The sequence below is a fragment of the Falco naumanni genome, chromosome 19 (genome assembly GCF_017639655.2).
Source record: "Falco naumanni isolate bFalNau1 chromosome 19, bFalNau1.pat, whole genome shotgun sequence".
Lineage (NCBI taxonomy): Eukaryota > Metazoa > Chordata > Aves > Falconiformes > Falconidae > Falco > Falco naumanni.
Genome location: NC_054072.1, coordinates 1,839,594 through 1,863,585, shown reverse-complemented (window position 1 = coordinate 1,863,585; position 23,992 = coordinate 1,839,594).

Sequence of the window (23,992 nt, the reverse complement as noted above, 5' to 3'; positions counted from 1 at the left end):
TTTGCACCTAGATTTTACCAGAATTGACCCGTTTCCCGGAACAATTCCGTGCAATGTCATTTTTCTAGAGCAAAGATATTTCAAAAGTGTTCTGACGAGTTCCGGGGGGGGGGGGGGGTGTGTGTGTCATTTCTGAGCACTCTTCGCGTGCTCACCCCTTCGTTCTGTGACACATGTGTACCGCCAGGTGCCACCATCCGGGGCACGGTGAGCCCCTGCAGGTTAGGAAAAGCTGGGATCCAGATCGTAAACTCTCTGCAGCAAGAGAGAGACCCGGGAATGCCCAAGAGGTGGGGGCTGGAGTTCGAAAAACAGCAAAACAAAGAAACAGCAGCGCCAAGGATGTGAGCTTTTTTGAGTTCAAACAGCAAGTTGTCAGGGGTACGAGATGATTTTGTGGTCTTTTGTGAGCTGGGGTGATGGAAGGAGGAATTAGTTGGGAATTTCTTTTCATCTTTTACGGTCCTGGTAAAGAAATCATATCCCTAGCTGGTCTAAATCTGTTGTGGCTTTATTGATTTCAGTAGAGCAACTCCACATTGTTCTACCTGAGGTGCGGTCGACCTGCTCCTATTTCTGACCCTTGTAAATAATTATTCATTGTCATAGTTGAACAAGCAATTCTGTCTAAACTTAAGGAGTTACTGAGGAGCACGTGAATGTTTCATCAGGTGGAGTCTGATGGGAAGCAGCTCCCTGCCAGTAGGCTCAACTGAATCGGGTGGTTGAAGCATCTATTGCACGGGCTAGAACCAGCTTGTGAGGTTTGAGCATCCTTCTGAGCGTTCTGTTGCCTAGTTCAGCACAGCAATCTGTTCAAAACAAGCTAATTTTAGCTTTTCAATGATGGAAGCGAGCCATTTTGTTCAGCTCAATTCAAAATTTTACACGTGGGTTGTGTGGAAGTCTGGGGTTGACCTGTCAAACATTTTACAGGATGGAAAATACGCACATTTGTAAGATGCTCTTGGGCTTGTCCGCTCGGAACTGGGTGGACTTCCCCAGCATTGTTTGGTTTTGTTTTAAAACACAACGGATCAGAGGACTGGCTTTAAAGAAGTACAGAATTATTTGCACCAGCTGGGGTATTTGACAGCAATGGGGATAACTGGGTGGCTCGATGGGAGTGGCTGTATCATTCTTGAAAGGAACTATATATTTTTTTTTTTTCCCCTGTCATGAGCTGTAGGTGGAGCGAGTAGATTAACCTCACTAAGCCGGAGCTGGTGTCTGGGAATACCTCTCACAACAATGCAGGGGATGTTGTGCAAGCAAAATGATTTATTAGAATTTGATTTAAATGAGGGGGGGGGGGGGGGGGGGGGGAAAGATATGTGTGTATTATGAAAAGGTTGGAATGCTCATGAAGCAGCTGTGTGGTCCGGAGTGGAGTGCGCCTGCTGGGCAGGTATTTCTGCTGATGGTGGGAGATGGAGGGGGGGGGTCAGGTGTGGGAATTACACAAGGATGCGGTGCCATCACCTGCCTCCCGCTTCAGGGAGCGACTCCTAACACCGACTGCTCTTTGCTGACCACCTTAGAGGTGTGAACAGTCCGGCAGCTGAGGAGACCGCGCGCAGTCTGCGATCCCAGGTCATGCATTTCGGTAGGTGGGTGTTCCTAACCAGTAATTACTAAAAACAATGGGGAAAAAAGCCTGACCCCCCCCCCAATATACATACCTTTTTTTTCTTTGTCCCCTGCCTACATGCATCCATTTGCATTCCTACCGCCGCAAAAGCTGACACACATTTCAGTTGCCATGGAGGGGTCATCAAGTCAAACCACATGGTGCATCTGGTCCCTTCTCAGCTAAATTGCAGTGGGCTGGAAATACAGAATGTAAAGGAGGGGGAAACAGTTTGAGTTGTCTCAAATTGATGGAGCTTGTACCTCTCAGGAATTCCAATGATACATAATGGAAACCTTTTGTGCCTGAGGGTCAGAAGTCTCTTCAGACGGGTTGATGCAAGAAACACTATGAAAAGTAAGCGAAAAAATTTAGGATTTATTGGAATTTTGAGCGGTGTTTTTTTTCTGAGCGTGTGTCTTTTATGTCTGTTTCCCTGTTGCATTTTTCCCTCCAGCGGCTTCCCTAATGGATTTTGCAGGTGGATTTGGAAATTGCAGCATGACCCAAGCTAGATTGCTTGGAAGCCGTTGGGTACTTCCAAATTCCTCTGTGATCGTTGGGACGCGAAGATGCTTAGCGCTTGTGGAAGGCAGGGGATTGCATTGCCAAGGGACGGTGTTGAAACTGGGCTTAAAAACTCTTCTTCGGTGTGGTGACTAATTAGGTTCCGTGAAGATGACTTCAAGTGGTAGGTGACCCAGTAAAGGTCGAATCAATTGAGTCATGAATAAACCGGCCGATAAATTCTTGGAGAGGAACACTGCTCCTTCGTAAGATCAAACTTGTTACCCCGAAGGCAATTGAAAAAATTGAAAATAAATTGAAAATAGAGAAATCGACACTGGCAAAATAAGGCTTTCGTTTTCATCCGTGGAACAGGTTCTGTAGGAATGTCGTTTATTCTCAATCGGTGAAAGTCTGTATGATATTGATGGTTTATGAAATGTTGTACTGCCGGCTGGTATAACCTGAATGGGGGAACGGCTAATTGCTCTCATTTGCATCATGGGGTTATTCCATAATTCGTTTAAAAAAAAAAATATTTAAAAAATAAATAAAAAAAGAGGCTTGTCAATTGTTTAGGATCAAATATCCTTCAAAATACCAAGAAGTGGTGTGTAAAGAAACTTTTCATTAATTATGACCTGAAACATTCCTATACCTTTACTCCTCAGCTTAAAATCGGGCAGGAACCGAAAGGCGGCTGCGTGGTTTGGTTTGCGGTACGGAGGAAGCCCCGTACGTTGGCTTGCAGCAGGCTTTGTGGTAAGCTCAGCTTACAACCCCTTAAAAAGGATCCCCGTTTCAGGGACGAGCATAGAGTATGAGTGTGAAAACTGGGTATAATTAAAGCGTTTCAGATGGGGGGCTTGAGCCTGGAGGCCCCCGAAGTCGCCTCTTTCTGGGATCCTCAGAAAAGTTCACCCAAACTGGGAAGTTCAGTCAATTTTTAGGTGAATACTTGATCAGTGGGTTCTCTCTGGTTTGTCCCATTTTGGTACATTGAGTATTAACCTCTGTGGTGTCTGGAGCCCCGTTGCATATCGTCAGAGTCCCGGAGCACCGGTTCTCTTTCAAGAAAGCTGCTTTTTAGGTGTGTGGGCTGCATTCCCAACTTCCCCAGTCCTCAGGGAACGATGAGTCCTTCCTTGCATGTTTTATACCCCGTTCATTTGTTGCTTGTCAGGATCCCTGGGGAAATTGGCTCTTGCACTGCAGCGTCGCCGATTCGTTTGAATTGTGACTTTTCAGCTTTATTATGCTTCAGGGGAGAGAAACGGAAGGGATGCGGGCAGGATGCGCAGGGATGCGGGCGAGCGGGTTGTGCAGGGATGCAGCCGGGGTGTGGGCAGGATGTGCAGGGATGCGGGTGGGCGGGGTGTGCAGGGATGCAGGCAGGATGCCCAGGGATGCGGGTGGGCGGGATGCACGGGGATGCAGGTGGGATGCGGGTGGGCAGGGATGCGGGCGGGCGGGATGCAGGTGGGATGCGGGCGGGCATGGGATGTATTTGGCTCTTCAGGAGGTGCTGCTGGGTGTGACGGTCAGCATCCATCAGTGATGGTAGGTCAGGTGTCCGTTTCCAAAAGTGGTTTTGATAGTGAATACGCTTTGTGGTCAAAATTGGGAGGAGCTGTTGTCTTTTCTGAAGCCTGACCCTGCTGTCACTTGCAATGGAAACCAAACCCAAATGACTCTGCAGGTGCAGCAGCAGATTTTTAAAAAGAGGATTTGGCATCTTGCAGGTCACACAGAGATGTCAGGGGGTTGTTACGGCTTTTGTCATTTTTGGAAGAGCAGGGGTGAGGTGCAAGGAGCCTCGGTGAAGCCTTCAGCATTTAGCAGTTTTTGCAGAATTCAGGGTAAAAAAATTACTGAGAACTGTATTAAAAGTAACGGATGCAAAATTTTGTCTTTGGCTTAACCTGCCGCCTGGCTGGGCCAGCAGAACTAACACCCGATGCAGGTGTTTCTGGAGCCTGGGCTGGGAATCATCTAGAAACCTAAAGGAAAAGCTGCAGTCTGTCCTGGTGATTTGCATGAAGCTTTTATTTTCCATCACGTTAGAGAAAGACTTGTTTCTACTCTGGCCGGCCAGCCGCTGTAAAAATAGCGGTGATGGAATCCCACTGATTCCACCTAAACCTTTGGTGTTCGTTTGTCGGGGTGTGCAGTGATGCTCTTCCTAATAGCAGCTGAACCCAGAAGAAGAGAGAGCATTTAATCTTTGCTAAAAGCGGCAAAATTCACGGAGAATTCTTCTCCCCTCTGTGGTATGCATTAAACTCCATTAGATCCAAACTTCTTTTAACTGTTTGGTGCAGCAGAGAGGGCTGTTTTCCTTTTCATCCTGGCTGAGGCTTTTGTTATTCTAGGCACCGTCTAAATCTGCTCCTGCCCTTAGGTGCTCGATTTAATTTTTTCCTTTTTCTGGTAAATACACAAACAGCGTTCTGCCCCTATTGGAAGCGGAAAATGAAGTAGCAGCAGACAAAATCTGTCACATGTCGAGCAACAGCCGTGGCACCTGTCCTTTAAGCACAGTGACAGAGCAGTGTTCTGGGGAGAGGAGAACCAGGGAGGAGAGAGGAGGTCACGGCAAGGTTTTCTCTTCTGGGTATTTATCAAAGGAGATTTGAAATTTGGAGGTACATTTCGGTCAGCGCTGTTTTCTGTGCAGACATCTACTAAATGGGTTGTTGTATTCTCTCAGGAAAACACATTGCTGTCGTTGTCCAAATGATGCTCAACAATCAATATTATCTTTTCAGGGGGGGAATAATAATAACATTTTGTGAATGTCTGGAGTCAAAGTGATTTTCAGCGCTTATCTACACTTTGTTTTCTCTCATCCTGAAGTAAATTCATTCGCTCTTTACTAGTGTACCAAATTGATCCATAAACATTTCATTACCAGTAAACATGTTGCTGCTTCCATCAAGTATTTTATTTCTATGATGTTAATTGCATCCAAAGCCGAACATGGGGATGGCAGATAATGAAACCGAAGCTGCTATTAACAGACAAAAATTGGAAACTGTATTTTCTTGCTAGTTTTTTATATATATATGTAGGTTTTTGCATATCATAGCAGTCTGCTGTGTCACGTTTCAGCCCAACAAATCTTGTATAATTTTTGCTACCAAACAGCACAGGTCAGCCGTGGGAGGGGGGAGTGCGTCTATCCGGAGGAGCTTAGTTTTATGGCTTTCCCTCTGGCAGACAAGGAAGAGGAGCTTTGATCTCCCACCTCTTTAAGCATGTGCCTTTACTACAAAGCTTTGCATAAAGAGGAGCAATCACTGCCACTTCTGCCCTGTCTTCAAAAGAAAAGGATGTCCACTGTGGCAGTGGAAGGGGAGAGCGTGTCTCGGTTGGTCTGTGCTGGGTCCGCTGCAGGAGCTCCCAGGCAGGTCACCGCTGCCCATCGTCCCGCACAGACTTGCAGCTCAAAGCCTGCAGAGCTGGAATCCTGCTCCCTGCGGGAGCTGAGCTGGGGTGCAGGGGCACAGCTGCGATCTGGGGACCCGTCTTGGTTCTAAATGTTCTGGTGTGACATAACAGGTCACCATAAGAGGTGCCACGTTAAGGCAGGAGGGAAGGAGCAGCCCCCCAGCACCTGAAGGGGCTGCAAGAAAGCTGGAGGGGGGCTGTGTGCAAGGGCGTGGGGGGGCAGGACGGGGGGGAACGGCTTTTAACTGGAACAGGGCAGGCTTGGATGAGATTTTAGGAGAAATTCTGTGCTGTGAGGGCGGCGAGGGGCTGGCCCGGGCTGCCCAGAGCAGCTGTGGGTGCCCCATCCCTGGCAGTGCCCAGGGCCCGGCTGGACGGGGCTGGGGGCACCCTGGGCTGCTGGGAGGGGTCCCTGCCCGTGGCAGGGGGTGGCACTGGGTGGGCTTTAAGGTCCCAGCCCAAACCGTTCTGTGGCTCTATAATGATAACACTCAGCCTGCCTTTGAGCTCCACTCCTCTCCTCTGAGGTGCAACATTCAGCATTAACCTCCACGGACGCTGCGGGGTTGGTTGAGGTCTGGGCGCTGCCGCGGGCGCGGTGCTGGGCGATGGAGCGGGTACCTCGCTTTGGGCGGCGTGGCGGAGGACTCTGAATAAGCTCCTTGAGGAACTGGCTTTGCAGAGCAGAACCAGGGCCCTGCACGGATGGAGAACAGCTCAGGAGCTGTGGAAGCACCCAGCTTTGAGACATAAATGAATAACTACCCTTGGAAAACAAGCATTTTTTTTTTTTTTTTTTTTTTTAAGGATGGGGAGGGGGTGGGTGTTGCATTCAGCTGCAGTAAATTGTGATAAATGACCCTGGAAGTAACTACTGTGTTAGGCATGACATTATTATTAAGCATATGTTTGGATCAGCAAATTCCCCTTTCTCTTCGAGAGGTAAAGGGCAACATGCGTTCGTTTTAGCTGCGTTTTCTGTGTGCTGGTCATTAATGTTCTGCTCCCTTTTATTGTAGGCACTTGGCATTGTCCACATAAGAAATAGGAATTTGCATTATAGAACAGCAATGTCTGTTTTGATTAAGGACAACACTTACCCCTGCTATCCTGTTTCCCATGAATATTTAAATTAATTAAGCCCAGCAAAGATTTTATTTCAGCTTAATGACTTATAAATGTGACTTCTTACGTCTGTGGACATGAGTGAAATGCAACAGACACAGCTCTTAATACACCTAATTACTGAATTGATGCATTCCAAGAAGATGGGGCAGGCAGCTTTTCTCCTTGGGTGTTACATCTCTGAGCTTGCGGTCGTTGCTTGTAGCTGCTTGCCTGTCTCCCATCCGCCTCACTATTAGATTTAATATTGAAGAGCCTGCTTTGATATAAAAACTCTCATTTTAGAAACAAGAGCCCTAAGGGTGGGATGCAGTCTGCGACAAAAGGTGGTCGACCAACTTGGCGCAGCGTTACTGTAATCCTGAGGCCAGCCAGGGTTGGTTTTGAGGTGCTGAGCATCGCCTTGGTTAGCTGAATCTGGGGAGGGGGGGAAGAGGTCAGAGATGTTCCAGAGATTTCTTACATTTCAATAATTTGTGGCAGAGCGGTTGCAGGTAACGATATTGGCAGAGAAATTCTGGTTTGTAGCAAACAGGTGGAATTGCTTAGGGGTTGGTTTGTTTGTTTGTTTTGTTTTTTGTTTGGGGTTTGGGGTTTTTTTTTGTCAGATAATTAAACGTCTAGTTTAACTTTCAACACTGACTGTGCATTCAGAATTAGAGCGAGAGCCTGATTTGGGAAATTGTTGGCTAGGCTTGAAAAGCCAACCTCTTAAGGCTTCTGTGTTGGGGTACTTTATTTAAGAAAAAAATAAAAATAAACATAGACGTCTTTGTTGAAGGTCTTACTCCCACTTTTAGGCGCATCTGAACCTCAGACATCCATCGTTTAGAGAAGCTGGTCGTACTGGTGGTGTGGGTTAAATACGGAGCCTGTATTTATACGGGCGGTCACAGTGGCGTCGGAAGAACGGTACGTACGTTCACCGCCCCTAGGAGTACGAAGCGATGCCGTTAGGGACGGGGCAATCTGTGCTAGGTACTGCACATACTGTTACATCTGAGTATCGAGATTACCTGGCCCGGAGAGTTCCCGTTCAGTCGCTGCTGACAAATTCCTGCTGATGCTCTTCCTGGGGAGGACCCGAGTAACACCTGCTGGTGGCTGCCGTGCTGGGAAAGCAATGGGGAGGTGGCACGTACCGGTTCCTCGGCTGCTGTTTGCTTTAGAGGCTGGGAGGGTTTGTGTTTGGAAAGGTGGTTTGGAAAATAACAGCTTGGAACGAGGAGTGTGTGGCGTTTTGTGGGCAGCAGGGAATTCGGGGGAATGCCTTTGAGTCTTCCCTTTCCCGCAGGAGCTCGGGCAAGGGTGCCCGTTCGGAACGGCACCAGCAGCGGAGGCTGAAGCAATAAAACCTCGGTCTGTGCTTGGGCAACGCTCGGGTTTGTTGACTGAGGTGGGGGAACGAACCCCTCGTGCTCCGAATTGCTGAGCGTTCCCAGGCTGTACTAACATTTGACCCTTTGGGGGTTTTTATTTCTTTCCCATCCTTATCCTTTCAAGTGTTGGGGGGCGCAGATCCCGATTCTGTCTTAAGCGGATCAGCCTTGACTCAGTTTAAATCCAGCTGAGATGCTAAATTGGCGTGTAAGTAGGTGAGTCAAGTGCTAACAGTCTCTTTCACAACAAGCTGTAGATGTGTTGTGATTCTAATTTATTTCTTTATAACTCTCCTAATGGAATAAAATGTAGGAGAGGGATATAAATGCTTGGATGGCTAACAAGAAGGTGATGGGGTTTAGTTTTAAGTGAAGCCAGCATCTCCAGAGGTAAATGACAATGGAAATTAAAGAAAGTTTTGCCGGGATGAAGGGTGGGATGGACCTTTGGGATTTACCAATGTGTGTAAAAAATAATGGAAGACCTACGTATCATTTTTAGAAATGATGACAAAACATAGATACCCCCCAACCCCCCCAGTTGTTCTTTGGGTAAAGTAGATTTTTATTTCTTTGTGGATGGGTGGCTTAGGAAATAAGTCTTCCGAAGCATTTTTAGTATAAAAAATTAGAATTTGATACTTTGCCCATAAAAAAATCTTTTCAAGAGGCTGACTTTTTTCCCCAACTGCTGGTTCTTAAAAATTCTTTATGGTCTCTGTAAGTCGTATATGCAAAATCCTGTCAGGTGTCACAGTGAATAGCTGAAATCCCTCCCCCTGCGCGCCCCCCCCCCCCCTTTTTTTTTTTTTTTTTAAAAAAAAAAAAAGGTATCTTTCTTTTTTTGGCTTAAAGGTATGAGGAAGATGAAAACCTGAAATATTATAAGCCTTTGTATGGAGAACTGTTTGATGAGGCAGCTTTATCTATAGCATTGAGTGGATTGGTCTGCAAATATACGTAGAAAAAGCCTAAAATATGTCATTATTGCTAATCTGGTGTATTTAACCAAGCCAATCTTACAAGGACCGGGACCGATTGACGTATCGGGCTGTCTAGCCCTAATTTTGGCTGCTGTGCTACTATGGTGATGACCTCTGAGCTGTGAGTTCAATTAACTGATTGAAGTTGTATTCTAGAAGTTCAGCAGAAAATGGTTTTAAGCTCCTATAGATTTTGTACTAATCTTACAGGAGTGCCTCGGATTATAATGAAATAAATGAAGGCTTTAAGAATCTTATTCATATTTCAAATTCATTTTACTGCCGGTGGGGAATACCACGTTGCAGACTTTATAGGCTTTCTCTTAAGATTATCTTGACGTGGTTTTAATTGCCTTTTGTAATATGTTTTCTATAACGATGGGGGAAAGGTGAGTGAATGAGACTTAGCTGTCGGCACGATTTATGCGGAGGGGGTGACTGGGGGTTGGGGTCCTGTTGTTAGTTTAAAATAAAGGGGGCGATGGGGGGACACTAAAAAAAATTAATAAATGTGAGGTGGGTCAGAGGGAGCGGGGATTTACGTTCCTAAGAATGTCCCGCTTCAGTGTGCCATTTAAGCATCCGCAGGTACCGCTGAGCTTGCAGGCAGTGAGTTACACCTCTAAGCCCCTTGGCCCTTTCCTGGCAGCAGGACTGGGGTGTTGGGGACCAGCCGAAGGGGTGGCAGGCTGGAGGTCGGGCCACCGGGGCTCTGCTTCCCTGGACTGGGTTTTGCAAGTGCCGCGGTCTGCGCCCGTTTACACACCGCGGCTCCCGCAACGGCGCAGCTGTGACTTGGCGTGAGCTCCGCGCAGGTGTAAGGACGGCCCTGGCCTGGCTTTGTGGTCTGACAGACTGTTAGCGTGTGCGGCCCTGTGACTACAGGGATGAGCGTTACGCGTGTGAGCACCTGCAGGCGTGCAAAAGCTCTTGTGAGAACCTGGCTGGTTTCACCTGGAGCAGGGCGATGGGAAAAGCATCTGTGGGAAAATCACCTTGAGGTGGGCAATTAAAGGAAAATTGGGTCCTCGTAGAGGCATAGTATTACAAGAACCTTTTTAGCCCTTTAATGCAACAGCATCCCTTGTGGGAGAGAGATGCTGTGGCCGAGGCTTTGCTAAAGCTGCCCACGCCACTGTAGGTCAGGTCCATCGTGGTGGCATCTGCTCGTTCCTCCTCCGCTCTGCAGCCGCACTGGGCTGGAAGGTGGCAAGAAACGGCCGTGGGAACTAGTATTTAAAAGCAAGTCCACAAGCTATTGCAGTGGGAAGGTGTTTTGGTGGTGTGTTTTTTTTTTCAGCCGAAGTCAACTGATGTTAAATCAGGTCTTAGTGTGGGAGCTTTTTATTTCTACCTGGTTGTCTGCTCGGAGATCTTCTGTCTGAATGCCATTTCCTTGCCTTTTCGTTATGAATTGTGATTTCTGTGTCTGGCTTTTTGTACTCTCAATGAGAACAGTTGGATTTCCGTTGTTTGGAGGACACGGAAATACAGAGAAAACGCATTCTCTGGGGCCGACGAGAAGGTACGTTGCCACGTTGCTGTAGTTCTGCTCACAGCCTCGTGTGGCAAAGGCAAGGGCGCTCAGAGTTGCCTTAATGGCTTTTAAAGTAGTTCTATCCGAGTCCCCCTCTGTTTGCTCCCCGGCTGGGAGCTATTTGCTCCGTGCCGCAGAAAATGCGCGTTCCCTAGAGCCAGGCAGTGTGCAAACTCATCACCTCGGCTCTTTAGATTATTACCTTCTTAGACAAATTCTTTACAAGGAGCTTGTGTATGATCAGGCGCTCTTGTTCTGTTAGTTAGCGCTGTCAAAGGAGAGTGGATGGGCATAATTACCGAGTAGTTCTGGGCTGGTGAAGTGGATAATGAAAAGCGCCACTGACATAATCTTTGCATGCCATTAACAACGGTGCAGGTGATGATTCAACACCCAGAGTTTCACCTGTGCTGCTGGTGGCAGCTCGCTCTTCTTTGCCGTCTTCCCCCAAGTTGACACCGTCCCCTTTGGGACAGCAAAAATACCCTCATCGCGGGGTGCCATACCCTCAAGGAAGGGGTCACCGCCTCCATCACTTCGTTAGAGGCGGCAGAAGGCGGGATGGGATTTGGAACGTGGTTCGTTAGGGGTGGGGGGGGTTAATGCAATAATTCTGGGTGGGTTTGGCAGCCGGGTGGGTGCCCGCTCCCGGTGTGACTTGGCTCAACACTTACTCTGGGATGATCTCCTCGAGCCACGCGGGATCTGCTGTAGTTTACTAAGCATCGTATGCCAGTGCCCCGGGTATTTTAAAGCAAATTGCGTTCATCTAAGGGTAAAGGCTATTTCTCAGCCACTTCATAAAGTTCTTAACAGCTTGCACTCGCTGCACTTACCGGGGAAGGTATGACACGCTCGATACCCGCTTTCAATTTTGCGCATTAACAGAAAGAAAATGAAAGGGTTTATTTCAGAAGCAAGCCACGCACTGCTTTATGTAGGAAAACCATTTATTTTTTAATGATGCTAAAAATTTCCAGCTTATGTAGTAGCCAGTGGATGACTTGCACTCTTGGAACATTAAAAATTGAACGAGTACTTGGAAGTTATTTGGTCCGGAGTTAATGACACCTTTGCTGTTGACTTCTGCGGAAATGGGTGCAATCGTCTAGGCAATAAAAAAATCACAAACTCCAGTAAGAAATCAAAGGTTGCCTCAGAATCGCCTTTAGGTAGGACAAGATCTTCTCTCATGTTTATCAACTTAATTTACACCGAGAACTTGATTTATAGACTACCTTAGACTCTTTTCTTTTTTTTTTCCCCTATACCTTTAAAATTCCACAAATTCTTCATTAAATCCACTTCAAATCCAGTTCAAAACACTTAGAAATGCATGATTAATTTCTCTCCGGTTCTGTAGGGCTTTTACTGAATTGTTCATCCTTGACTAGGATGTCCTGGGAGACTTGTGACAGAATTACTCAGAAAATTTCATATTCAGGGAGATTTTATGCTGCATATCTTCTTGCTATGAAACAGTGCTCGGAGAATGATCATAAGGAGGGAGGATTGCACAGGGAGTGTTACACTGCAAACATCTTTTCACTGCTAATGTGATTAAATGCATTTTGTAATAGCTGATGAAGATCCATTGCATTCTGAAAATTAGCGAGGATATGGATTAGGGTGACCAAAAAATTAAAATCCAGAATATTGCCTTGTAAAACAGTGAAACCACAGCCGAGTCGGAGCCTTTCCTCCTCCATGTGTTCATGTTGAAAGCTGCGCTTAATGAAGACTAAAATAAACCAAACTGACCGCAGGACATAAGTTTGGGGAGACAAAACACCTTCTCTTTCTTCATGGTCACCAAATCTTATTGTCCATCTCTGTGGAGCTGCATCCCTATCTGTCTCCTGGCAGGTTGGTGATGCTTGTTCTGGCCCAGCCAGTCCTCTCCTTATTTTCAGCCCAAGGCAGAGGGACGTGAATTATTTTCAGTGGGGGCAGGTTCTTGCAGCTCTTTCCCCTTCTATAAATCCCAGCCTCGGTGTGTCGGTCACATGAACACACCCTGTGTGCACCAGTTTGGCGTAAAACCACTCGGTAGACTGGTAGCATGAAAGAACGTATTGGGGATGTGGTAATCAGCTGATATTTAATAAACTAGCTTGTTTTATTTCTGGCATGTTGTGAAGATGTCCTCCGTGGTTTCTTCGTAGTGTTTGCCTGTGCGTCTCTTGGGTGGGAGGAAGGGGGTGATGCTGAGGAGGTCTCCCAGTGGAGGGGGGAGATACACGGGTCATTCAAGCGGGCGCTGCAAGCAAGGCATGCCAAATTTTGGCAGCCAGTCTTCTTTGAGAACAGAGGACGTTTGGTTGGGTTGTTTTTTTTTTCTCCTCTCTAATTAGAAAGCACTATATAATATTATGCATAATGACAAGGGCCAAATAAGTATCTGCAGTCAAGTCTAATAAGATTAAAGACTGCAGCAAGAAAAGCTGTTGTATATGGCGCTCACGTCCATAGCCAAGTACCACAGCATCTATAAAAGATTATGTTTGGTTCATGCAAAACAGTTTGACGTCGTGTTGTTGAATTTTTATACAGAAAACACTTCGGTCAGGTTCGAATTCCCCAAGGAGGCCTGCAACTTGGTGTTACGGTGGTGCAGCTGTAAAAAATACGCAGAAGGACAAGCAGCCCTGCTTCTGCCTTCCCCGCTCGCGCTGGCTGTCGCACCTATCGCAGGGAGCTCGGGTTTAGCAAACACCTCCAGGTCTTTATCAGCGCCGAGAGATTTATTGGCCTCCGTGTAACTCTTACTGCGTGTGCTCTTCCGTAACGTCGGAGGCTGCCGTGCCGTGCGCTGTTTGAAGCAGCAGATTTACTTCTTATGGGAGGGGGAGGATGTGCGCGTTGTCCTGCTGCTCCGCTGCAGCAAAAGTAACTTTTATCTGCCACGTGCGGATCAGAATGTGATGGTGTTATCAGGGCTCTGAATACATCTTCAGCTGCTGCCTCTTGTAGGAAAGTTCTCGCGTAAACCTCTTTCTCTCAACGCATGCAGTGAGTAAAAATTAATTATGAGGAAACTGGGTTTTCCCGTAGCTGAAAGTTTGGACTGTGTTTGGAGCAAGGGCTGAATTTCAGCATGAAGCCCTTGGCCAGAAAATTTTTATTTAAAAAAAAAAAAAAAGGGCAAAAAAAAAGCCCAGCCTGCTCGCTGTGCCTCCCGTTGTGTTTGGGAGAGGAGGTTGGGGAGTAAATCAGACTGACACAACGGAGACGGTGAGCTTCCTTGATGTATTCATTGTGGAGGTTTAAAATCTGGTTTTTTTAAACAGATTTTAAAGTAGAACACGGCACAAGGTGGCAGTTGCCATGTAGAAAGCGAGACGCCTGTGCTGCTCTGACATCTGCCTGAATCCGGGATGATGGAGCAGCTGCGCAGGAGTTTCAGCCTCCTGAAGCTCAGTGTCCCTGCTCGGTCGTGGTGGTGGGGAGCAGCGCTGGCAGGAGGCAGGGGTGGCACTTTCGGCTTCATCTGAACATGCCTGCAGTTACTTACCGGCTTCTTTCTTGGGGCTGGGTTGGGTTTTTGTCGGCTTCAGCATCTGCAGTAATTTGCTTCTGTGGCTCAGGTCAAACACTTTAAGGAAGGGCAGGTCTCTTGGACAGAAGGCGTCTGCACACGCAGCACCAGCACCCTAAGGATCCTTTCTATCCCTTCTGCTAGAGGTTCGTAACAGGTTCTGCGGCCAGCTCGCGGGCCTGGCGAGAGCTTTGCACACTCCAGGCTCCGCAAAACTCACTCCTTCTCTGTTTTGTGTTATTTGGGTGTCAGTGGCTTGCATACACGGGCCTTTATGGAAGGTGATCGGGGTGTCTGTAAATGAAACTCTGGTTTGGACTGGGATGCTTGCGCCAAAGAGATGGCGACTGATCTGTAAACATTCTCATCTCCGTATGGATGCTCACGTCTCTCCTTTAGACAGACCCGAATCACACGGATCTTCCAGGAGGGCTGAAGGTCTTTGTGTTTCTCCGGTGTCATTAGGGGCTGCTGGTGCTCAGTGTCTCTGAAAACCAGCCTGCTTCCACTGGGGTTACTAGCTGCAAACCCAGGTGCCGAATTTGCTGAGGATTTTTTTTTATTATTATTATTATTATTATCTTTTTTTATGTACCGTCCTTTGCTAGTAGCTCCTTGGCCCTATCCTGTAGATCCTGTATCACTTCTGATAAGTTGTATTTGCCTGCTTTGCTCCAGTGGAGCAAACAGCACTGTGGATGCTGGTGGAGTGTCTTCTCCAAGTGCTGTAGCTCAGAGGGATGTCACTGGAATGGCTCTTAAAATTAGGTCTGTCTGGGAGAGAATCATTGAAATCCCACAGTTAAAACTGGTGATGGAGAGCGGATGAAACGGCTCTGAAGGCTTCGGAAGCTGCTGCTAATGGCCAGAAGGAAGAGGGTCAGGGGTTTGTTGGGAATCACTTGGAAATGATGAGCCCCAAATCACCCAGCATCTCTCAGTTGGTGAGACTCCCCCCCGACTCCTGACCGATGGGCGCTGCGTGCCACGCGATCCCGCGCTCCGCCTCGTGCCAGAGCATCTCCTGGGACAGCAATTCTGGCTGAAGAGCTCGCCAGCAGCATTTCTGTGCGTGCTGGGAGGTTTTTTTTCTGAAGAAACCCATTTTGGGACTTCCAGGATTAGAGGTGGGAGCAGCCTTCCAGCTGTAGGTGACCCGGTGTTCCGGCTGAGGGAGATCTCAGCTGCTGGGGCCGGGGTACCCGTGGGTAGGCAGCACCCTGGAAGCGTCAGCAGTGGCACTAAGTGCAGATAATTCAGATGGCATGGCACACGGGTGTGTGAGTTTTTGGTTGAGTCCATTGGAAAGTGATTCCAAGGCTGAGACTATTTGGGAAAACGTGAGATAAGTGAGCCCGCTTGCACTGCGTTCTCCTTTTGCGCCATTTTTGCGCCCATGTGCCTCGGTGGTACCCAGCACCACGACTTGCCGGCTTCTTAAAGCTCCATCCTCACGGTCCCCGTGCGTACGCAGGGACCTCAGCTGGAGCCTGTAGCTCGAGGGAGCATCACCTTGCAAGGGGTAACCACCGAGTGCACGGTGGTAATTAGCAGAAAGCAAACCAGAAGCACTCGAAAGATACTGGTTTCCTTAGGGAACAAACTTGCAACGCGACGTGGGTTTTCTTAAACATTTATGGTGTTACCTGATAGTCTTTGGAGCGCTGCTTTGGAGTCGTGATGTCTCTGGGTGCTGCGCAAGGGCAGGCGTGATCAGTGCCCCGAGGCGGTGGGAGGGTGGTGGGAGGGCGGTGGGAGGGCGCAGACGCGCCCGCTCGGGTGCCCAATGGTGTTGGACGTGCCGGGTTTGCAGCCCCCCGTTTCTCACCCCGATGGCAGAGCCGTGCTCTCACCAGCACACGTCGGGATTTCCTGGAGGGGCAGGGGCGGTGGGTTTTGCCTCGAGCGGGTTTTGCGGCACGTGCCAGAGATGGGCTGTGCTCTCCGATGTGAGTGCGTGGAAAAGGGAGGGGAGGAGATTAATTCAGGATAAACCCTTGTCTCGGTGATTCCTGGCAAGCTGTGACTATCGATGGCAGCGGAGCAGTACCGGTTTCCATCTGCCGAGGATCCAGCCCATTAGAAGTGCAGCAAGCCCAATTCTCTGGGTAAAAATATATTCTTATGGAGAAGCCGGAACCCTCTGCAAACGTGCGTGGATTAAGCCTGGGGAATTCTTGCACAAACCAGGCTAGCAACGCTTTCGAACAAGCCTGCGCTGGCTTGCGTCCCTCAAGACTGTGTGCAGCCATCTGCAGGCCTGGGGAATGTCCTCCTTTCCCACCCTCTCCTCTTCAACTGGTTCTAATTTTCTTTTTCCCGAGTGCTGTAGGCGCTTCCCTCATTTGTTACGCAGCTTTCAGCCAGTATTAGAGACGCACCGTGCGCTTTGGAGTAACCCTCAGAAAACCTGGGCTAGAGGGGGGTGGGGCGATGCGTGAGGTTTCACACCTTCATCTCCGCTGCTCCTTTCTCCGTTCCCTTTGGGGTCCAACCGGCTGACGTCAAGCAGCGGTTAAGGCGCTGGAAGGGGCGCAGATTGGGACGGTTATTAACGGCAGGGCGGCTGCTGGCGGGGAGGGAGAGCTCCTGGCCTGGGCCACCGCGGTGAGCCCCCTGGGGCGAGGGGGGGATGGCTCCCTGGTGTGAAGCCGGGAGCAGGTGGCGTTACAGGAGGCTCAGCGAGCGGCGAAGGTGTTTATTCCCGTTGACGCCTCTTTCACTGCGTGCCCTGGAGCCTGGCGGCCGGGGGGAACGCGGGGCTGGAAGGGAACATCTTGCCCGAGTCCCCGTTAGTCGTGCGAGGCGTGAGCAGGCGTCTCCCTCTTGCCCATCCCTGAATATCGTTCCCTCCTTACCTAACGAGACAGAGATAATTTTTTTTTTTTCTGGAGCTTACCATACCAGCCATCCAGAGCCTTCCAAGCAGGCTGCGGCTGCCAGTCAAACGCTTCGGTAAGACTTTTCTCCTTCCCCTTTTGAACTTGGACTTTATATGAACTTACAGAAGTCGTGTGTAAAGCGTTCGGGGTGATGCCTGTGTGATGGATCCTCCCTTTAGAGGAGATCATTTCGTGATGCTTTATACCCTGCTGTGACAGTTCAGATGTATTTCTGTACGATGAGCGATATCTTCAGCTATCAAACAAGAATTTGGGACCCAAAATGAGGTTAAAAGCACAGTTTGAATTATTGAAAGTGGAAACGTTTGTCATTTGGGATTCTTATAGATCTCCTCTTTTCTTCTTTATTTTTTTTTTTTTTTATGAATTTGTTTGCTCTCAAATTCCTGCCAGGCCTAGTTCTCTTAAATAAAACTAAAATTTTGGCCACGGCACCACCTTCCCCTGGGTCTGAGCAGAGTTACCGGTGGCCTCCGGCAATATTGTTTTATTCTGCTGAGCTGGGTCAGGAGTATTTGGAAATCGGATGGGAGACCTCCAGGGTCCTTCCCAGGGCATGTTGGTAGGTCAGTAAATGCTTCTTCTCCCAAACCTTGTTAATCACATTTATTGCAGCCGGCGAGAAGAGGCGTCCGCTGTGCTAGCTGCCGCGCAAATGAGAACATGCTGCAGGTGCACTGGCGAATTCATGCCACGTAGGTTCCAGAAAGCTTTTAGAAGGAGAAAGCCGTGGCGTGGCTGATCAAAAAGAGGGGAGCGAGCTCCCTGTGCACGTCACATCCCGGTTAGATGAAGAGATTTGGGCTTCCCGAGAGTGCCACGGTGTCCCTAAGAGATGCGCTTTGCCCAAAGGCTGGAGAACGGCCCGATGAGCTGCAGGAGCGACGATCCTGCTGGTCCGGCAGCCGCAAGAAGGACGAGCTCTGTGGGGCTGAGAGCATCCGTCAGTGACGCTCTCTGGCGTTCCGCTGGCGCCTGAACGCCACCCCCGAAAGGGCGCAGGCTCCGCAAAGGAACACGTAGGGCTGGTGCCCGTGTCCCCCTCAAACGCAGAGTGGTTTGTAGACTGTTTTTAATCGGGAGCTGCGTGTTGTAACCGTGTCTGTCGGTCTCATCTGATGAGCTGAGATCACACCTCTCGGCGTGATGGCGCAATGCCTCTTTCCTTTGTTTGGATTGCAGTGCCCTTGTTCCGAAGTGTCGGGTGAAAAAGAATACCTTGATTAGGCTGCTTCGCTTTTGTTCCTAATGACGATGCTCACTCTTGGCAGAGCCAACTGATTTGATTCCCATTTAAATTGCAGCTGAGGGCCCAATCATAAAGAATAGCTTCCGAGTCGGTTGGGTTTCTGGGTTCGATCGAAATCAAGATTAAAATTGTGGTGTATGTTATGGAAATGTTAACATTCTGAGGACTGCTTTCGGGAGGAGCTGCCTCAAGTGATAAACCTGCCGATCTAGAAGATCTGCACGTAGTCTAGGTGGCACGTGGGATTTTTGGACTGATTTCTTGTTTCAGAACAGGGCACGTGGGGAGGACGTTCCTGGTTTTCTTCATGCCTGTCCGGTTTCTTTCGAGCTTGGCAGTCAGGAATGGGGGTTAGATCCCCCGAATTCTGTGTGTTCTGTTGACTATCAACACATATTTATAGTATGTTTGAATCTGACACGTATGGTGGGACTTGGCATCATAAGCAGGATTTTTGTCTTCATTTATCCACTTTGTTGTTGCAAAAAAACTATTTTTGTGTAGAGGGTTATGCATTTATTCAGGATAGTGTTCGAGTTTGAATCCTTAGCTGATCTCTCTTATTCCCCAAATTCCCCGAGCTATTAGTTTCTTTACAAGGCTAATGAATGCCTTAATTTTTTCTTTATCCTCTGTCAACAGCATAATGTTGTTTGTTGGGTGTTCTTTTTTTTAAATTAATACTTTGCCTAAAAACCTTTTAACAGTATCTTGTTCTTCTAATCAGTAAATAATTGGAACAATAACTCAGAGCTGTTACTGTAGTCATCACCATCCTACTGCCGTGACTTTTTGAGCCCGTTTCCCACCTAGAGCAGCACGAGCGTTGAGGCAGCGCAGCGAGGAGCAGCGTTTCTGCGGTGTTTGCAGCGTGAGCGAAACCAGGGAGGTTGCTGGCAGAAAATTTGGAAAAACCTGTGCTGATAACACTTTGCTGTCCAGTTGGCAGAAACACGAGGTCTGTTTAGATAAAACGCTGCTGGAAGCACAGGCATTTCAGGGCATTGATCTACACCGGGCCAAAAAGTCTGCCGCTTTTTTTTTTGGTTTGGGATGTGTTTTGCATTTCGATTCAAGTACCTATTTTGAAACAACAGCACGGGGCGTGCGTCGGAGTAGGGATTTGTGCTGGGCCAGTGCTTCAGCTGTCACACAACTGGTAAAATACTGCTCTGAATGTTCAGTTTAAAAACAATCGCTGGGAACGTACTTGATTTTTTATTATTTTTTTTTTCCTTGCAGTTGAGAGGAGCTGTTTCTGGTGATTTTAAGCTTTTCTTTGTGCATGGGCACAGACCTACTGCTTGCCTCCAACGCTGCATGCATAGTAGTGGGGTTCAGGAAAGTTTGTCAGCTTGGAAAGAAACTTCTTCCCCCTGGGAATGCTTTGGGGGATCATGCAATGTGCATATATAGAATAATATTCCAATTTGAAAATAATTGGAACAAGATATGCTTGACATCCCAAGTCTAAGAGAATAAAAAAAGAATTTCGATTCACGTGACGTAGCGCTTTTAATGCCTGGAAGCTAGTGGAAGCAATAAAGAACTTCAGGGATTTTAATCTTGTTTGTCAAGTAATTTATCACAGTTGTTTTTGTAAATCTCACTGATAATCAGCATCTATAGCAAACGGGGGCTGGATTAAAGACGAGCTAGCGTGTTGTTCTGTTAAACTGTATCTTGTCTCCCAGCATGTCAGGTTTTAACTGGGCACGGTGCAGAGCGGCACGGGTCCAGGAGCGTGATGCAGCACGACGTAGCAGACATCGAAGAGCGTGTTTGGGAACGTGGTGTCATCTTATAATCCTGAGAGCAGCCCTGTTTGCGTCGCTCCTGGGCTTACTGAGTAGCTGAATCTAGAAATAAGCGCTTGCCTTGCCATCTGAAGGCCAGCGTGAGCTTCTGCAGAGATTTTTGGGGGTTTTGGGTGCAGATGGTTCTCGTTCAGGTGGTCATTACAGAGCAGTTGCCGGCAACTGGTTTCCATTATTGCTCAGGAAACTTGGGATTTGGCTGGAAAGTTTCTTCTTGCCTGGAAATTATCCTTTGCACTAATTCGAGATTTGTGGAACTGCATTTGAAGTTCTTTGGAGCAAAACCTCTTTGTGACTTGTTAATACTACGCACAGCTCTGAAGGCACCCGAGAACTCCTATCTCACCCCCGTTACCAGCTGTCACCTTGAATTCTTTATTGTGCCGGTTTGGGCTGGGATAAAATTAATTTTCTTCATAGTAGCTAGTGTGGGCTGCGTTCAGGGGTTGTTCTGGGAAAGGTGTTGATAACACAGGGAAGTTTTCATCGCTTACACAGGGTCAGGGGCTTTTCTGCTCCTCACCCCCACGGCCAGCAGGCTGGGGGGGACGAGAAGTTGTGGGGGGGGGGGGGACAGCTGGGACAGCTGACGCCAGGGGTGTCCCATACCATATGCTTGGTGTAGAAAGCTGGGGGAGAGGGGGGGACATTGGGAATGGGAATGATGGTGTTTGTCTTCCCAAGCCCCGTTAGGCGTGTGGCTCTCCTGGCGATGGCTGAGCACTTGCCCGTGGGATGCGGTGGATAAATGCCTGGTTTTGCTTTGCTTGCCTGCGCGGCTTTTGCTTTATTTACTGAATCACCTTTATTTCAAGCCACGAGTTCCCTCACTTGTACCCTTGCGGTTCTCCCCCATCCCACTGCAGGGCGGCGAGCGAGCGGCTGCGGGGGACTCGTTGCCGGCGGGGGTTAAATCCTGATAAAGGCTCGTTGCCCTGGGAATGGGGGTGCTTGGAACCTGAACCCCAGCACTACCACCCTGCTGCGTGCAGCTCTGCAGCTTGGGCTGCAGGGAACGCGGTGGGGGTTATGTGCAGCCCCAAGACGGTTAGTAGTCGGCGTTTAGCCGGCGTATTCTTCAATAACCGAGGAGGTCTGGGTCACCGAAGCAGTTGTGCTTGGCTGTGGGTTTCAGAGCATCACCCCTCGGTGCTTGTGTGGCTCCCAGGTTGAATGGGAGGTGGGCTGAACTGCTGAAAAACTGCCTGGACATCGGCAGCTGGGCTCAGCGCGAACACTTGTGCGTAAGTTACAACTGGCAGGAATGAATTTTAGATCAGGACTTGAAGTGCTTGCTTCCCCGAATCGGGACCAGATACTGGATTTGGTGAGAAGCACTCGTGCTTGGCCAGAGCATGGAGATCTGTCTCTGTTAGCGTGTTCTCCGGTTTTCAGTTCAGGGTGCCTTTGGCTTCTGCATCAGCTGTATTTTATCACTTCAGAACACTGTGTAATGCTGCATCAATAAATTCTGTATTAGTGAAATCTGCAAAGAAGCAACAGCCTTATCTTAATTAAGCAAAATATATGACTCCTGCCACAGGCCATACCAGGAGCCAGTCAACCTTGTAACAATCACTTTTTTTTTTTTTCTTTTCCTGGATGCTCCTTTAGGTTTCAGGGGGTTTTAACTGTAGAAATTGGTTTTAGGGAAGAAAAACATGCATCATAGAAGCGCGCCAAGGGGCAGTGACAGAAGGGAAGCAAGCTCTGCTGCTCGATGAAGCGGTGTCTGATGTGGTCTGTCCTTCAGCCCCTCCATCCCTTTGTGCTGTTCCTGGTACCCTCCGCCTGCCGCCCACCATCGTGGGGCTGGAAGAGACCTGCCGCTGGTTTGGCTGGCACGTTGTCCAGAGAGCCTTCAGTGACCCAGGTGAAAGGGATCTATTTTCCTCCAGATTCTATTTTTTTTTTTTTTTTTTTTTTTCCCCCCCAAGGTTGCTCTCATTTTCCTGAGGCAGAACTCCCAGGCAGCTGCTGGTGCTGGGTACCCTGGGTGGGTGTAAAACCGCATTCGGCTCTGACCCTCGCCGCATCCCTGCAGCCACCGTGGCCGCTGCCCCGGCGTGGTGACCGTAGCGCCTTAGCGAAGCGTTTGCCACGCCGATGCTACTCCTCATCTCCAAAACACGGAGAGAGGGATTTTCCCCAGAATTTATTCTTTTTTTTCCCTTTTCCAGAAACTGTTGGTTGGCTTCGCAGAGAGCCGCTGCCATGTTCTGCTGCGGCTGGTTTGTCAGAGATGACTGACCTCTGTCTATATATAATGGGGAAAGCACTTTCTGGTTTTACTGAATGAAAGGCAGTGTGTAAACGCAAGCTATTACTCAACATACCGCCCTGGGATCATAACTCTCCAGAGAGAGGGAGAGAGAGCACACGCATATGCAGTGGTTTTGCGTGGCTGAGGAACTCTGTGCTCCGCCTGGCTTCCTTCGCTCCATCACTTGATTTACAGTAGCTGCGTTGCCTGTACCTGTTTCTGTTTAACTTCTTGATTTATATCGGGAGGTTCAGTGGCTCCGGGTTTAGGTAGGGAAGCGAACACACGCTTCTAAATCAGCCGCAGCGCTCGATTTCTGCGCTGACCGTTTAAAGTCCAGTTAGCTGTCTTAGATTGCTTCCGTGCTTAGAGGCGGAGCAGAGGTGGCAGCTGCCTCTCTCATTCCGCTCGGCGACTTTAACTCTGTTTTTAGGTGAATTCCTCACGTCCTCCCCACCTAGCTCTTCCTGTGCCCCTAAACGCGCCGTAAGATCTGTAGACAGGTGACTTCAGGTCAGCCAGAGCTGCTGGCAGGCTCCGGAGAATGGAGGCAGGGATCGCCGCGCGGCACAGGGGAGGGAGAAGCTTTTTTCTTCGTCTGTAACGCAGGAGCAGCCCTTCCCCGCTGCCGGGGGTGGGCACCTTACCTGGAGCGGCGGTGGGGAAGGCAGCCTGTGCCCAGCTCTTCTCCCTGGTCCCTTTGCCCAGGCTGCGGGTGCTCCGTCCTGCTCCCAAGGGTGCCCGGCGATCCGGCTTTTCCGCACAGGTTCTCTCACAGGGATCGATGCTGCTCAGCGACAAAAGGGGAGAGGCGAGAGGGAGGGGGAAGGGTTTGTTAGCTGATAGAAAAAGAATTCTAAGGCTAGACAGTTATCAGGGAAGATAAGGTTCTTGAACAAAAAGCTGGTATTAATTGAAGTGGCCTCAGCTGAATGCATAAGAGAGCTGAAGAGCTGGAAACTCTTGTAGCTGGTAGGAGGGAGGAAAACATCTCTTGAATCTATTCTACTTCCAAGTTTTAGTCCAGGTTTTTGCTAGCAAAACTGTGACGAGTGTTTTTTGTGGTGCATGTAGTAATGAATTTTAAAGGATTTGCAGGACCCGAGGCAGGAATGCCTGACACAGGCAGAGGAAAAGGGTCACTCTGTTCTCCATGAAAATTTAGATCCACTCTTACCGGTGTCAGGCTCCTTCCCCTGCAGAGCTACTCGGGCCCTGCGTACCCACAGCAGCTTAATTCCCAGTAGAGATTCTACTGGGCGTCAATTTATACCCGTGTGCGAGTAGGATCAGCTTGAAACTCCGTGATCGTGATAAAACAATGAGTTTAGTGGTGGAACAGTGTTCAGTCGTCCTCCTCCTCCCAACTCCTACAGGCAATCAGATGCTATTACTCACTGCTGCCTTCTGAAATCGGCAAAGTACAGATGGTATCATATTGTTTGGGGGCTACCACAGATAAGCTGTGATGAAAATTCTTTGTTACTAGTGATTTCTCGCTCAGTTCTTCTACTTTTAAAAATGTTTATTCAGTGAAGGGGAAAGAAACTGTGGGGCTTTTTCATTTTAATTTAGAATCCGCACTGACTCTCTGCTGTTGCCATTTAAAAT